This window comes from Dendrobates tinctorius, unplaced genomic scaffold (assembly GCF_039654945.1).
Source record: "Dendrobates tinctorius isolate UK_male_01 unplaced genomic scaffold, ASM3965494v1 ptg000294l, whole genome shotgun sequence".
Taxonomy (NCBI): domain Eukaryota; kingdom Metazoa; phylum Chordata; class Amphibia; order Anura; family Dendrobatidae; genus Dendrobates; species Dendrobates tinctorius.
In genome coordinates, this window is record NW_027361961.1 from 3,693,978 (window position 1) to 3,706,800 (window position 12,823).

The 12,823-nt window shown below is 49.5% G+C and overlaps 1 protein-coding gene across 3 annotated transcripts in view; it reads left to right on the top strand.

The window, feature by feature from the left end:
* Positions 1-12,823, top strand: part of LOC141072994 (uncharacterized) — a 115,794-nt gene that overhangs the window by 23,858 nt on the left and 79,113 nt on the right. The window contains exons 1-2 of one of the 3 annotated variants that reach the window (XM_073560263.1): positions 5,979-6,204; positions 6,304-6,448. The exons of 1 other annotated variant lie outside the window; for it this stretch is intronic. The gene's annotated coding sequence lies outside the window, so the exon portion shown is untranslated. Of the gene's footprint in view, positions 1-5,978; positions 6,205-6,303; positions 6,449-12,823 lie in introns of those variants that run through there. One more of the 3 variants, XM_073560264.1, reaches the window with a different exon arrangement.

Below are 12,823 nucleotides of genomic sequence, written 5' to 3' on the forward strand. Positions count from 1 at the left end.
AGTGAAGGTTGTGGAGTGGCCATCTCAGTCTCCTGACCTCAATATCATTGAGCCACTCTGCAGAGATCTCAAGCGCACAGTTCATGCTAGACAGCCCAGGAATTTAAAGGAACTGGAGGCTTTTTGCCAAGAAGAGTGTGCAGCTTTACTGTTATGAATGAGTCACCGTAGGAGGCAAAAACAGAAATACTAGCTAAGTCCAGAAAACCAGAGAAGTTGGCAGCTATCGGATTGCAGACCCCTGAACCTATCAACAACTAGCAGTAGCCGTGGGGGTTCCTACGGTGCCCTAGACCCCTCGATCACAGCCGGAGAACTAAATAGCCTAAAGACAGAAAGGGAAATCTAAACTGCCCCAGAGCAGACCCCAAAGTAATAGGCAGCGCCCAACATATAATGACGGTGAAGCAAGATGAAAAAACACTCACACAGATAGAAAGATAGGCTGAGCAAACGATGGGGCCCAAGCTAACTAAATAGGACAGGATAGAAAAGCTGCTGTCTGCAATCCGCCAAAACCCTATCAAACAAGAGCCAACAGACTGATAGGGGAAAAAGCCCTGAAGACGCTAGGTTTCAAAAAGACTATATCAGTACACAGGTATTTTCTGAAGACAGAGCAAAAAAGGAATTCAGCTCACCCCAGCAGGGAAAGGCAGAAATCCAGAAAAACAAGGCAAAACAAAACCAAAACACAAATGCAAAAAGCAGAGCAGAAAACTTAGCTTTTGAGGAGCAGGAATAAGACTGGTCTCCTAGAATCCCTCATAGAAATCACCCGCAAGGCAGAAGGGTGTCGGCTGCCTTATATCCAGTCGGCAATTCCAGTCACCCAGTCCTCATCATTCTGCTCAGGTGCTTGGTAATCAGCCTCACTACCTTCCTTCACCAGAAGAGGGAGTTCATCAGACCTCAATGGTGAAGGGGAAAATGAACTCACAACACTTTACCATCTTAGAAAATAAAGAACCTCACCCACAACTATCAAAAAAGACTTCAAGCTGTCATTGATGTTACAGGGGGCAATACACAGTGTTAAGAAATGGGGTATGTAAACTTTTGATCAGAGACATTTGGATGTTTTGGGTTGTCGTTTTGGTTTAAAAAGAGAAAACACAGTTGTCACAATCCATTTTTGTATTTGTGGCAGATCTGGTTCCACTCAGTTTAAAACTTTTTTCCTTTTGGACCATTGGGGGTTAATGTCAGTTTTTCCTCCTCTGGCAATCTGGTGTTTACAGTGTTGCTAGGTCAGCTGATGTGGGTGGTGACCACTCCCACCATCCTTTGAAAGGTCACCTGATGCATCAGCTGACTGTTGGTTATACAGGTTCTTTCTGGAGACCAACCTAGCTGAAGCAGCTCTCTGATGCCTGCCACATTTGGAGTTGTAAGCTAAGTGTGGGGTTTTTTCTCCTAGTCCCTTTTGGTGTTTGTGACTTTCCCCTGTGTGTATTATCTGCAGTGGCAAGGCTAGTACTCCTTGCCGGCCAGTGCATTATCTAGGGCAGAAACAGCTGACACTAGGGATTAGGTTCGCAACGGGGGCGGGGGGAAGGGCCCGCATAGGGCGTTAGGGGAGTGCAAGGATAGGATCAGGCTGAGTTCATGTGGTAACCATTGCTAGGGCCTTCCTTTCACCTTTTCCATTCCGTTGTTTGTGAATTGTGCCATCCATTTACCGACCTTCCGTTGGGGTCGTACTATACCGTGACAACAGTAGTTTGACAATAAATAGCTTCACCCAACCACTAACCATGAGTGGAGAAAATGTTTTGGTGTTATCATTCATATTCTCTGAAACAAGGCCAAGAAAGCAAAAATTCTGCCGGGGTATGTAAACTTTTGAGCACAACTGTACATTGTACAGTTGTTACTGTGTGTGTTATATATGCATTATATAGGTGATACTGTGGCTATACACAGCAGTCTATATACATTATACAGTTGTTACTGTGACTTCTGTATATACATTATATAGGTGATACTGTGACTGCTATATATACATTATATATGTGTTACTGTGACCGCTGTATATACATTATATAGGTGATACTATAGCTATACACACCAGTCTATATATATTATACAGGTGATACTGTGACGTCTGTATATACATTATATAGGTGATGCTGTGACTGCTATATGTACATTAAATAGGTGATATTGCAGCTATACACAGCAGTCTATATCTCTATATATATATAAAACTGAATGTATGTGTGTATCACCAACCAATCGTGAAGCATCTTTCATTTCACCAGAGCTGTTCAAAGGAAGCTGAGCTGTGATTGGTTGCTATGAGCAACAGTTTTCCTTGCAACCAATGACTAAGCATCTCTCATTTCACCAGAGCTGGTTAAAAGACGCTGAGCTGTGATTGGTTGCTATGAGCAAGTTTTCCCACTGGACAACACCTCAGCAGACACTGACATGGTGGAAGAAATCTAACATCCCTGGGAACATAAGCTCCCAGCCATTGTCTGCCCCCCAGAAAGGAGCAGAGAGCACATGACAGAAATGAATCCCCCCCCGTGGATCATTGGTATGCAAGTTAGGGCAAATTCACTCAGCGTCTTGGTGCTGACCCCAGGCCTTTCTTAAAGGGATCTGCGGTATGGAAGGCAGGGCAAATCCATCCATTGCTTTGGTTCTGACCCCAGTCCTTTCTTAAAGGGATCCTCGGTATGGAAGTCAGGGCAATTGCCTTCAAATGCTCTGGTACTGACCCCAAGCTCTCTTAAAGGGATCTCCTGTACGGAAGTTAGGGCAAATCCCTCAGCGCTCTGATTCTGATCCCAGGGTTCTATTAAAGGGATCATTGGTATGCAAGTCAGGGCAAATCCATCCAGCGCTCTGGTTCTGATCCCAGGCTTTCTTAAAGGGATCCTCGGTATGGAAGTTAGGGCAAATCCACTCAGCGCTTTGGTTCTGACCCAAGGCCCCTCTTAAAGGGATCCCCGGTATGGAAGTCAGGGCAAATCCAATCTGCACTTTGGTACTGACCCCAGTCCTCTCTTAAAGGGATCCCCGGTATGGAAGTCAGGGCAGTTGCCTTCAAATGCTCTGGTACTGACGCCAGGCTCTCTTAAAAGGATCTCCTGTATGAAAGTTTGGGCAATTCCCTCAGCGCTCTGATTTTGACCCCAGGGTTCTATTAAAGGGATCATTGGTATGCAAGTCAGGGCAAATCCACTCAGTGCTCTGGTTCTGATCCCAGGCTTTTTTAAAGAGATCTCTGGTATGGAAGTTAGGCTGGGGTCACACTAACCAGCGCAAAATACGGTCAGTATTTTACATGCGTAATACGAATGACAGACCCCTAAATAGTGCTCCGTATGTCATCCGTAATCAAGGTGTGGTCGCGTATTTTGCGCATGTCAGCATCCGTATGCAATCCGTATGGCATCCGTATGGCGAGATTTTCTCGCAGGCTTGCAAAATGGACATATAATGGAGCCCTATGACAGGGTTTCTAAAAGACACCTGGTGCGTATTTCTCGCAAGTCACATGTGTGGTCCGTGTGTAATCCGTATTTTTTGCGCACCCATAGACTTGCATTGGCGTACTACGGGCGTAGTACGCTGACAATTGCAGCATGCTGCGAGTGGCACGGAGCGTAGGATACGGATGAGAAATATACGGCTGGTGCGAGGGACCCCATAGAGAATCATTGGTCCGTGTCTAATGCGTGTTTTTAGCGCCTCTCACTCTCCCGTATTCCTCGCCAGTGTGACCCCGGCCTTAGGGTAAATCCCTCAGCGCTCTGATTCTCACCCCAGGCTTCTATAAAAGGGATCATTGGTATGGAAGTCAGGGCAAATCCACTCAGCGCTCTGATTCTGACCCCAGGCTGACGGGATGATGTGGGATATCAGGGGTAGTAGTCTGGTGGCTCTGGCGGAGGGGATAATGTGGGATATTAGGGGTAGTAGTCCGGTGGCTCTGGCTGACGAGATGATGTGGGATATTAGGGGTAGTAGTCAGGTGGCTTTGACGGGATGATGTGGGATATTAGGGGTAGTAGTCCGATGGCTCTGGGTGACGGTACGATGTGGTATATTCGGGATAGTAGTCCGGTAGCCCCCGAGGAAGCTCACGCAAAACGCGCATCGGGGCTGCTTTTTCTTGGCCACACTCACCTTCAGAAACCTATGGGTAAGACATGCATCCCTGCTACAGTGACCTTTCACCCATGATATGGTTCTGACACGCATTTCTTGTATGTCACTGTGGCCCCCTGAATAATTGTGCCTGACTTGCCTATTATGGTGATTTAGTATGCACTATGCACTTTGCAGGGCTATCTGTGATAGATTGTTATTGATTATCTCATTCAGGGTATTGCAGTTTATTCTCATTCTGCTACAAATTGTGTTGCTGTGGCCACCATTCATGAGCTTTGTATAAATGCTTTGTCTTTTGTCTGAATTATATGTGACTATTCATACTATATTAATAAAGTATATTTTTTTAATATATTTCGGACCATATCTCCGTGGTTTTTGTAGGATATACCTCTTACACACATGGCTCTGCTCTGTACTCCTCGTACACACACGGCTCCCCTCCGTACACTTCACACACACACGGCTCTGCTCCATACACCTCGTACACACACAGCTCTGCTCCGTACACCACAGCTCCTCTCTGTACACTTCACACACACACGGCTCTGCTCCATACACCTCGTACACACACAGCTCTGCTCCGTACACCACAGCTCCTCTCTGTACACTTCGTACACACATGGCTCTGCTCCGTACACCTCGTACACACGGCTCTGCTCCGTACACCTCGTACACACACGGCTCCGCTCCGTACACCTTGTACACAAGCGGCTCCGCTCCGTACACCCCGTACACACACGGCTCCGCTCCGTACACCTCGTACACACACTGCTCCACTCCGTACACCTCGTACACACACGGCTCCGCTCCGTACACCTCGTACACACACGGCTCTGCTCCGTACACCTCGTACACACACGGCTCTGCTCCGTACACCTCGTACACACACGGCTCTGCTCCGTACACCTCGTACACACACGGCTCTGCTCCGTACACCTCGTACACACACGGCTCTGCTCCGTACACCTCGTACACACGCAGCTCTGCTCTGTACACCTCGTACACACGTGGCTCCGCTCCGTACACCTCGTACACATGCGGCTCCGCTCCATACACCTCGTACACACACAGCTCTGCTCCGTACACCCCTTACACACACGGCTCTGCTCCGTACACCTCGTACACACACGGCTCCGCTCCGTACACCTCGTACACACACAGCTCTGCTCCGTGCACCTCGGACACACACGGCCCTGCTCCGTGCACCTCGTACACACGCAGCTCTGCTCTGTACACCTCGTACACACGCGGCTCCGCTCCGTACACCTCGTACACATGCGGCTCCGCTCCATACACCTCGTACACACACAGCTCTGCTCCGTACACCCCTTACACACACGGCTCTGCTCCGTACACCTCGTACACACGCGGCTCCGCTCCGTACACCTCGTACACATGCGGCTCCGCTCCGTACACCTCGTACACACACAGCTCTGCTCCGTACACCTCGTACACACGCGGCTCCGCTCCGTACACCTCGTACACACGGCTCTGCTCCGTACACCTCGTACACACACGGCTCCGCTCCGTACACCTCGTACACATGCGGCTCCGCTCCGTACACCCCTTACACACACGGCTCTGCTCCGTACACCTCGTACACACACGGCTCTGCTCCGTACACCTCGTACACACACTGCTCCGCTCCGTGCACCTCGTACACACACGGCCCTGCTCCGTACACCTCGTACACACGCGGCTCCGCTCCGTACTCCTCGCACACACACGGCTCTGCTCTGTACACCTCGTACACACACGGCTCTGCTACATCCACCCTGTAAACCCCTCCTGACCCCACACATAAACTTCCCCTCATCCAGCACCATGACAACCAGCACAACAGAGTCCTGCATACACTGAGGCCCCTGATCATGTGACCCCTGACTCCTCCCCTCCTGTGACCTCATCACAGGTCCTGTGCGCACAGAGCAGCCATATATATGTGGAGTGCGGCTCTGCGGGTGGAGGTAGGTGCTGGAGTTGCTCCATAAAGCTCAGGTAATGTTTGGCAAAAGTCACCTACAGAAAGTACAGTTCCCCCATGAAGCCATTGGATCCCGCAGATTTCTCCAGGTGCGATCTAGAGCCTCCACCACTTTCTTGTGCCCCATGGTACATTCGTCCCAAACAATTTCCAAGTCTGTAATACTTTATCTTCCCCTGAGCCCTCAGTGATATTACAGATGAGAGTTTCCAGGAGCGCTAGATTCAGGGCGATCCTAGCCACGACAGGAAGGAAAGAAGAGGACGTCACCGTTAGAAGAAGGGAGGCGCCGGACCGTAACACCAATCGGACCAAGACCGGACCGCCCCCCCGGTGAGTACAATCTAATACTTTTTTTCATATCTTTCAGGTTAAATCGGGGGCGTATCTACAGCATTACAGAATGCTGTAGATAAGCCCCTGATGGCGGGGCCGGCAGCTCATATTCGAAAAAAGGGGTGACAGATTCCCTTTAAAGGGAAAGCACCTGCACGTCTAAAAACATCTTCAGCCAATAGCTGGGAGACTGTCACAGATGTGTTAGAGGCTGCTGACCGTTGCACTGCATCTGTCTGCAGAAGGTCTCGGTAGTTTGCTTTGTGGACGAGTGGTCACCTCCCCCAATGCTAATGGCCACACCTGGACCTGAGTGTTGATATACTTGCTGCTGGCAAGCGCAGGTGATATTGTCTATTTGCAATTCCCTATTGAGGCATGGAGCTGCAGCAATCGGCTAGCGTCCTCTTTGGAGTTAGACGTATGGCGGTGTTTCTCTCTGAGTCTACACAAGCTAAGCTTCCCCTTGTTTTGTGTATCATAGCTGTCTTTAGGGGTAATGGGGATTGATTAGCGCTCATCCTGTCCTTGCTGGTGCAGGGCTTATTGCCAGAGTCCAGCGGGGATTAGGTATCCTGCTCAGCGATAGGTGAGGAAACTATGTAGGGACGATAGGGCAGACAGAGTCATTTTAGATCTGTCTAGGGGTCTCCACTCGCCACTTTCCTAGCGTTTGGTTCCCTTTCCCTTATCTCTTCGTGTTGCACTTAAGGCCCCGTCACACTAAGCGACTTACCAGCGATCCCGACACCGATATCAAGGTGTCAGGATCGCTAGTAAGTCGCTATGTGATCGCTGGTGAGCTGTCACACAGACAGCTTCACCAGCGATCAGCACAGCGACGCCGAGCTCCCGGCATCGCTGGCCATCGCTGTAAAAAATAGAATAAAAATAAAAAATATAGTTATTCTCACCTTCTGACGTCGCGTTCAGCCATCCTGCCTCTCTCCACGCTCTGGTCCCAGTGATCCTTTGCGAGAATGACCGCGAGATGTCACGGTCTCGAGGGATAACAAAGTCTCGCGGTCATTCGTGCAAAGGATCACTGGGACCGGAGCGTGCAGAGAGGCAGGATGGCTGAACGGGACGTCGGAAGGTGAGAATAACTATATTTTTTATTTTTTTTATTATTTTTTACACCTGATCGCTGGTCTCCCGCCTGTCACACGCAGCGATGCGTGCTGGTCAGCGGGAGACCAGCGACCAAAGAAATGTCCAGAGGTTTCTTCCAGCGATCAGCGATACCGGCAGGGGGGCCGCTTGCTGATCGCTGTCACACACAGTGATCTCGCTGGTGAGATCGCTGTTGTGTCACAAAAGTTGTGACTCAGCAGTGATCTCGCTACCGAGATCGCTTAGTGTGACAGGGCCTTTAGTCTTTCCGTCACGTTACATGATAGAGACGTTTGATATTTAAGGCACCCTCCGTTATTGGGAGATACCTTAGCAATTTTAGTAATCAGTGTGTTTTCTACTACTTAGGCCTGTTTCACACATCAGTTTTTTCTGTCAGTCCAAATCCACCAAAATAGCGGAAAACGGATCCGCAGGCGGACTGACAGAATCGTGTGCCAGCGAATCGGCGGATGTACGGATCCGCCGATCTTGCAAATTTAAAGGAACCGTGCCTGGTTAAAAAATAAAAAAAAAATACCGGTGATGTAGTGTTCTCCATGTCGCTGCCGAGATCTCGCGGGAGCCGGGGTGGGAGTAATGGCGCGGCTGAGATCTCACGGGAGTCGGGACCAGGGGACATGAGCAAGTGTGATGGATCGCGGGAGGGATAACCTGGGGATTATTGCGGGATGTTAGCGCCAACCATCGCACGATGTGGGGAGCAGACATCGCGGGAAGTGAGCGGTCATTATCGCGGGATGTGTGGAGCGATCGCGCAATGTGAATAACAATCATCGCGCGATGTGGGGAGCAGGGATGCCATCATCGCGGGAAGTGTGGAGCTGTGGTGACCATGGATGAGAGAGAGAGATAGAGAGATTTTTCTACCGGCAGCCAGACAGAATTGGGGGTTAAATCACTACATGGCGGATCCGCGGCCCGAAAAAACGTTGCAGGGTCCATCCGGTCATGTCAGCGGACGCCAAAATCTTGGCGGATCCGCTGACATGCGGATGCAACAGACGACCATCAGGCAAAATCCGCCAATAATGCTAGTCAATGGGGAAAAAAAACGGATCCGCCAAGAAAAATGGCGGATCCGTTTTTTCTCCAAAACGGCGGATTTTGACTGATGGTCAAAAACAGATGTGTGAAACAGGCCTTAGTTGTAAGGTATCTTTACCTGTGCTCCCTTAACCTGATCCTGTCCATCATGCTTGCCGTGTTTGAACCTGATCATGTGGATCCTTCTGTAACCTGAGCCCATCCTGCATCTACCAGAACCTGATCCGTCTTGTACACACCTATATAGATACGCTCACCAGTCAGTGCAGTCTGAACCTGTATCTGTGTGATCCTGTACCTGAGTCCGTTCCGTGTTCCTGCACACCAAATAAAATAATAAATGGACATTATAGATGCGATGATGCTACAGCCACCACCGGCGCCTGCCTGCAGAAAGTGAATTTATTTTTCCAGGACGTCCCTCCTTACAGCACCACCAGTAGGTTGTCCTTCTTATTTTTGATAGGGACAGGAACACAGAAGAGGTTAATTAGCCCCTCCCCACCAAATCCCTTCAGTGTTTTTTGTGTGCCTATCAGGGACAGACGCAGAGGAGCGCAGCGGTGCGTGTATCTATGAAGCCGGTGGCAGGAGCTACTGGAGCGGCCCTCTCAGAGGGTTTCCCAGTGGAGGTACGATCCCCACCGCAGCAGCGCTGATACCGCCGGAGGTCCCTCAGCCCTGGAGTCAAGCTGGCTGCTCCCCGTCGGCTCGCATCCCCTCGAAGGGCTCTGCGCCACAGCAGCTGCTGGTTCTGGAGGCAGGCCAGTGCCTGGTGTCCCGGATTTCCGGCGGGCGGGGCCAGAGAACATGGCGACGCTGCCCGAGCAGGAGAGGAATTCACCATGGCCGGCGTCGCATGGATCTTGGTGCCCTGTACATGGAGGGGCGTCAGGAAAGGCGGGGATACAAACCTGAAGGGTGCGCAGCAGCCGCATCAGCAGCAGCAGCAGCTGGGCTCGGAAGGAGGATGAGTCAGATGTCTTGAAGCCGGGTAAGGCAACTGCTTAAGACAGACTGATGGACAGCACACTCAGTAGAGATGGAAGGTGGTAGCCGTCCAGTCCCTATAGCCAGATCCGGACCATGTGAGTAAAGGGGTAGTAGGGTCCCTTACAGGTCTCCATACACAGACACACACGACCCTTTTTCCCTATATATATTTTGCAGGCCAAGGAGTGCCTGCAATCCACCTCGACCACCAGGAAAAAACCTAGCAAATGCCCCCTATGCTCGGCCAAGCTCCCGTCAGGACATACGAAAAATTTGTGTGAGGACTGCATATCAGGTCTTTTAAGACAAGAACAGTCCTCTCTGGCAGATGCCTCGGCGGAATCAGTCTGTTTTGCTGCAAGAAATAATGCCTTATCTAATGCAGCAAGGCGAGCGCTGTGGCTAAGATCTTGGACAGGAGACACTCAGTCAAAAACAAACTGTACTCTATACCCGTCTTCGGGCCCGTATTAGACGAGCTACTTGAGAAAGCTTCCGACAAAAAGAAGGGCTTTCCGGAGGAAAAACCTAAATGAATGCCCTTTTTTCGAAGGACCCGCTCCCATCCCAGACAGGACTATAGGGGAAAGGGAAAGTCCGGTAGGTGGAGCTACCCGAAGGGAGGAAGAGGGAGAAGTTCTCAGGAGCAGAAGGCAAAATCTACTAGAGAATGACGCCAGGAAGATAGGAGGGAGACTCCGTTACTTCCAAAACTTCTGGAAGGACATTACCCAGAACCCTTGGGTTCAGAATATGGTCGCAGAAGGTTACAAAATCGAGTTCACCGAGCGACCGCCCAGGAGATACTGTACAACTCAGACCCAGTCTCAGGTGACACACCAAAGACTATTAAAGGACGTACAGGACCTGATAGAGATAGGGGCCATAACCCAAGTTCCCCATGCTCAGAGATTTCGGGGTCACTGCTCAACATTATTCTCCATAAAAAAAACCAGGGGGAGAATTCCAGACCATAATAAATCTAAAGCCGTTAAATCGGTGGGTTACCTACAAAAGATTCAAGATAGAATCTCTGAAAGCAGTCATACCATTAATAAAAAAGGACTCCGTCATGTGCACCCTAGATCTAAAAAGTGCCTATTATCATGTGCCCATCCACATATCTCACCAAAAATTCCTCAGGTTCGCGATAAAAGATCACGGGAAAATACAACATTACCAGTTCTGTTGCTTGTCATTCGGACTCGCCTCAGCACCCCGGATCTTTACAAAACTCATGGCAGAGATCATGGCCCATCTAAGGGAAAGAAATACCCTCATCATACCATACCTGGACGACCTGCTGCTAGTGGCAGACTCTCCACAACAAATGGAGCAAGACCTTACACCCACCATATTGGTCCTACAGAGCCTAGAATGGGTAATAAATTGGAAGAAGTCCAGCCTAAGACCAGAAAGAGAGAAAACATTTCTCGGAGTCATACTGAACTGGGGGAAAGAATGCTCCTTCCTTCCTTCCCCTGCACTAACAACAGGCAATCATACAAGAGGTCCAGTGGGTCCAGAGACGCAAGTACATCTCCATAAGGAAAGCCATGAGAGTCTTGGGTCTCATGACTTCATGCATCTCCAGTGTACAATGGAGCCAGTTCCACTCAAGAATCCTACAAAGAGAAGTCTTGGCGACCTGGGACGGCAGAGAAACATCACTAGACGAGAACATGAGACTCTCCGAGGAAGGAAATCAGTCCCTTTCCAGGTGGACAAACACACAAAACCTTGCAAAAGACCCTGGACACTGTTGCCATGTACAAACATCACTACCGATGCCTGTCTCAGAGGCTGGGGGGCTCACATGGAAGGTCGATACCTCCAGGGAACATGGGGCCCATCAGTAGGCAACCGATCCTCAAATTACAGAGAGCTCAGGGCAGTGTGGGAGTCGCTAAAGAGATGCCAAGAAGAACTGAAGGGTCAGAATGTCTGGATCTTCTCGGACAACTCGACTACAGTTGCCTTCCTTCACCATCAGGGAGGCCTCAGATACCGTCACCTTCAGGACCTAGCGCACGAGATCTTTTGCTGGGCAGAACGGACAATAGCCTCAGTTACGGCAGTCCACCTGAAAGGATCCAGAAATCAGGTAGCCTACTTCCTGAGCAGAGAGAACATTCAGTCTTCAGAGTGGTCACTAAGCGAGGAGGTCTTTACACAGCTATCCCAACACTGGGGGACACCAGAGATCGACTTATTCGCCACAAGAAAGAATTCAGAAACAAAGACATTCTTTTAACTGAATCCGGCAGACAACCCAACAGGAGTAGACGCTTTAGCTCAGGACCATATGTACTTCATGGAAAAAATCTCTTACTCAAATAAATGCAGCTAAAATCAAGATACAATCACTAGGTAGCATTGTAAGGCTGGAGCAAAGAGATGTATGTAAAAAGGGACAATATTGAGAAAGTCGCACAAGAAATTAAATATAAGAAAAAACAAACGACCAAAAATCTCACTAGAGAATATAATAATACAAAATATAATTTATTAGACAATCAATAATACCAGAATATGTGAAAAAACACAGTAACAGGGAAAATCCAAGTCTGATTGTACATGCAGAAAAACACCAAAGGACACACACATGTAGCGGAAGGGGGAAGGAGAAAAATATAAGGCACATATAATGCCTAACAGCAAAGATGGATATAATTACACTTGCTCATAGCAGAATTGCGCATCCCCAAATAAGCCTCATAAAGTCCACATCACCAGACATGTGTCCATGATGGGTGGCAAAACATAATAAAATTGTAGAATGTTAAAGTCATACCTGATAGGGATAGGAGGCAAACTGCCGTAGTGTGTGTCCCCCCCGACGCGCGTTTCGGCGTGAAATGCCTTTCTCAAGGGGTGGTGGGAAAGGGGAAGTGAAGGGATTTAAAAACGCTAAGTCCACTAATCATAGGCAAGTATGACAGTCATGTGACTCAATTGACCAATCAAAGCCACGTAATAGCGTCTATGTGGATAAGAATCCCGGTTACCATGGAAATAACAATGTGTCCCAATGTATCCACGTCAAAGCCAGGCCGCCTCTACTGACGCATGCGACACCATAGCAACCGCAGACGCCAGGCGGCGTCGGCGTCAGCTGACCGGCGACGTCACAGAAGGTGTGACTATCACCAGATCAACAAAGACGCCGAGAGACGCCGGGCGCCACGGAAGCACAGG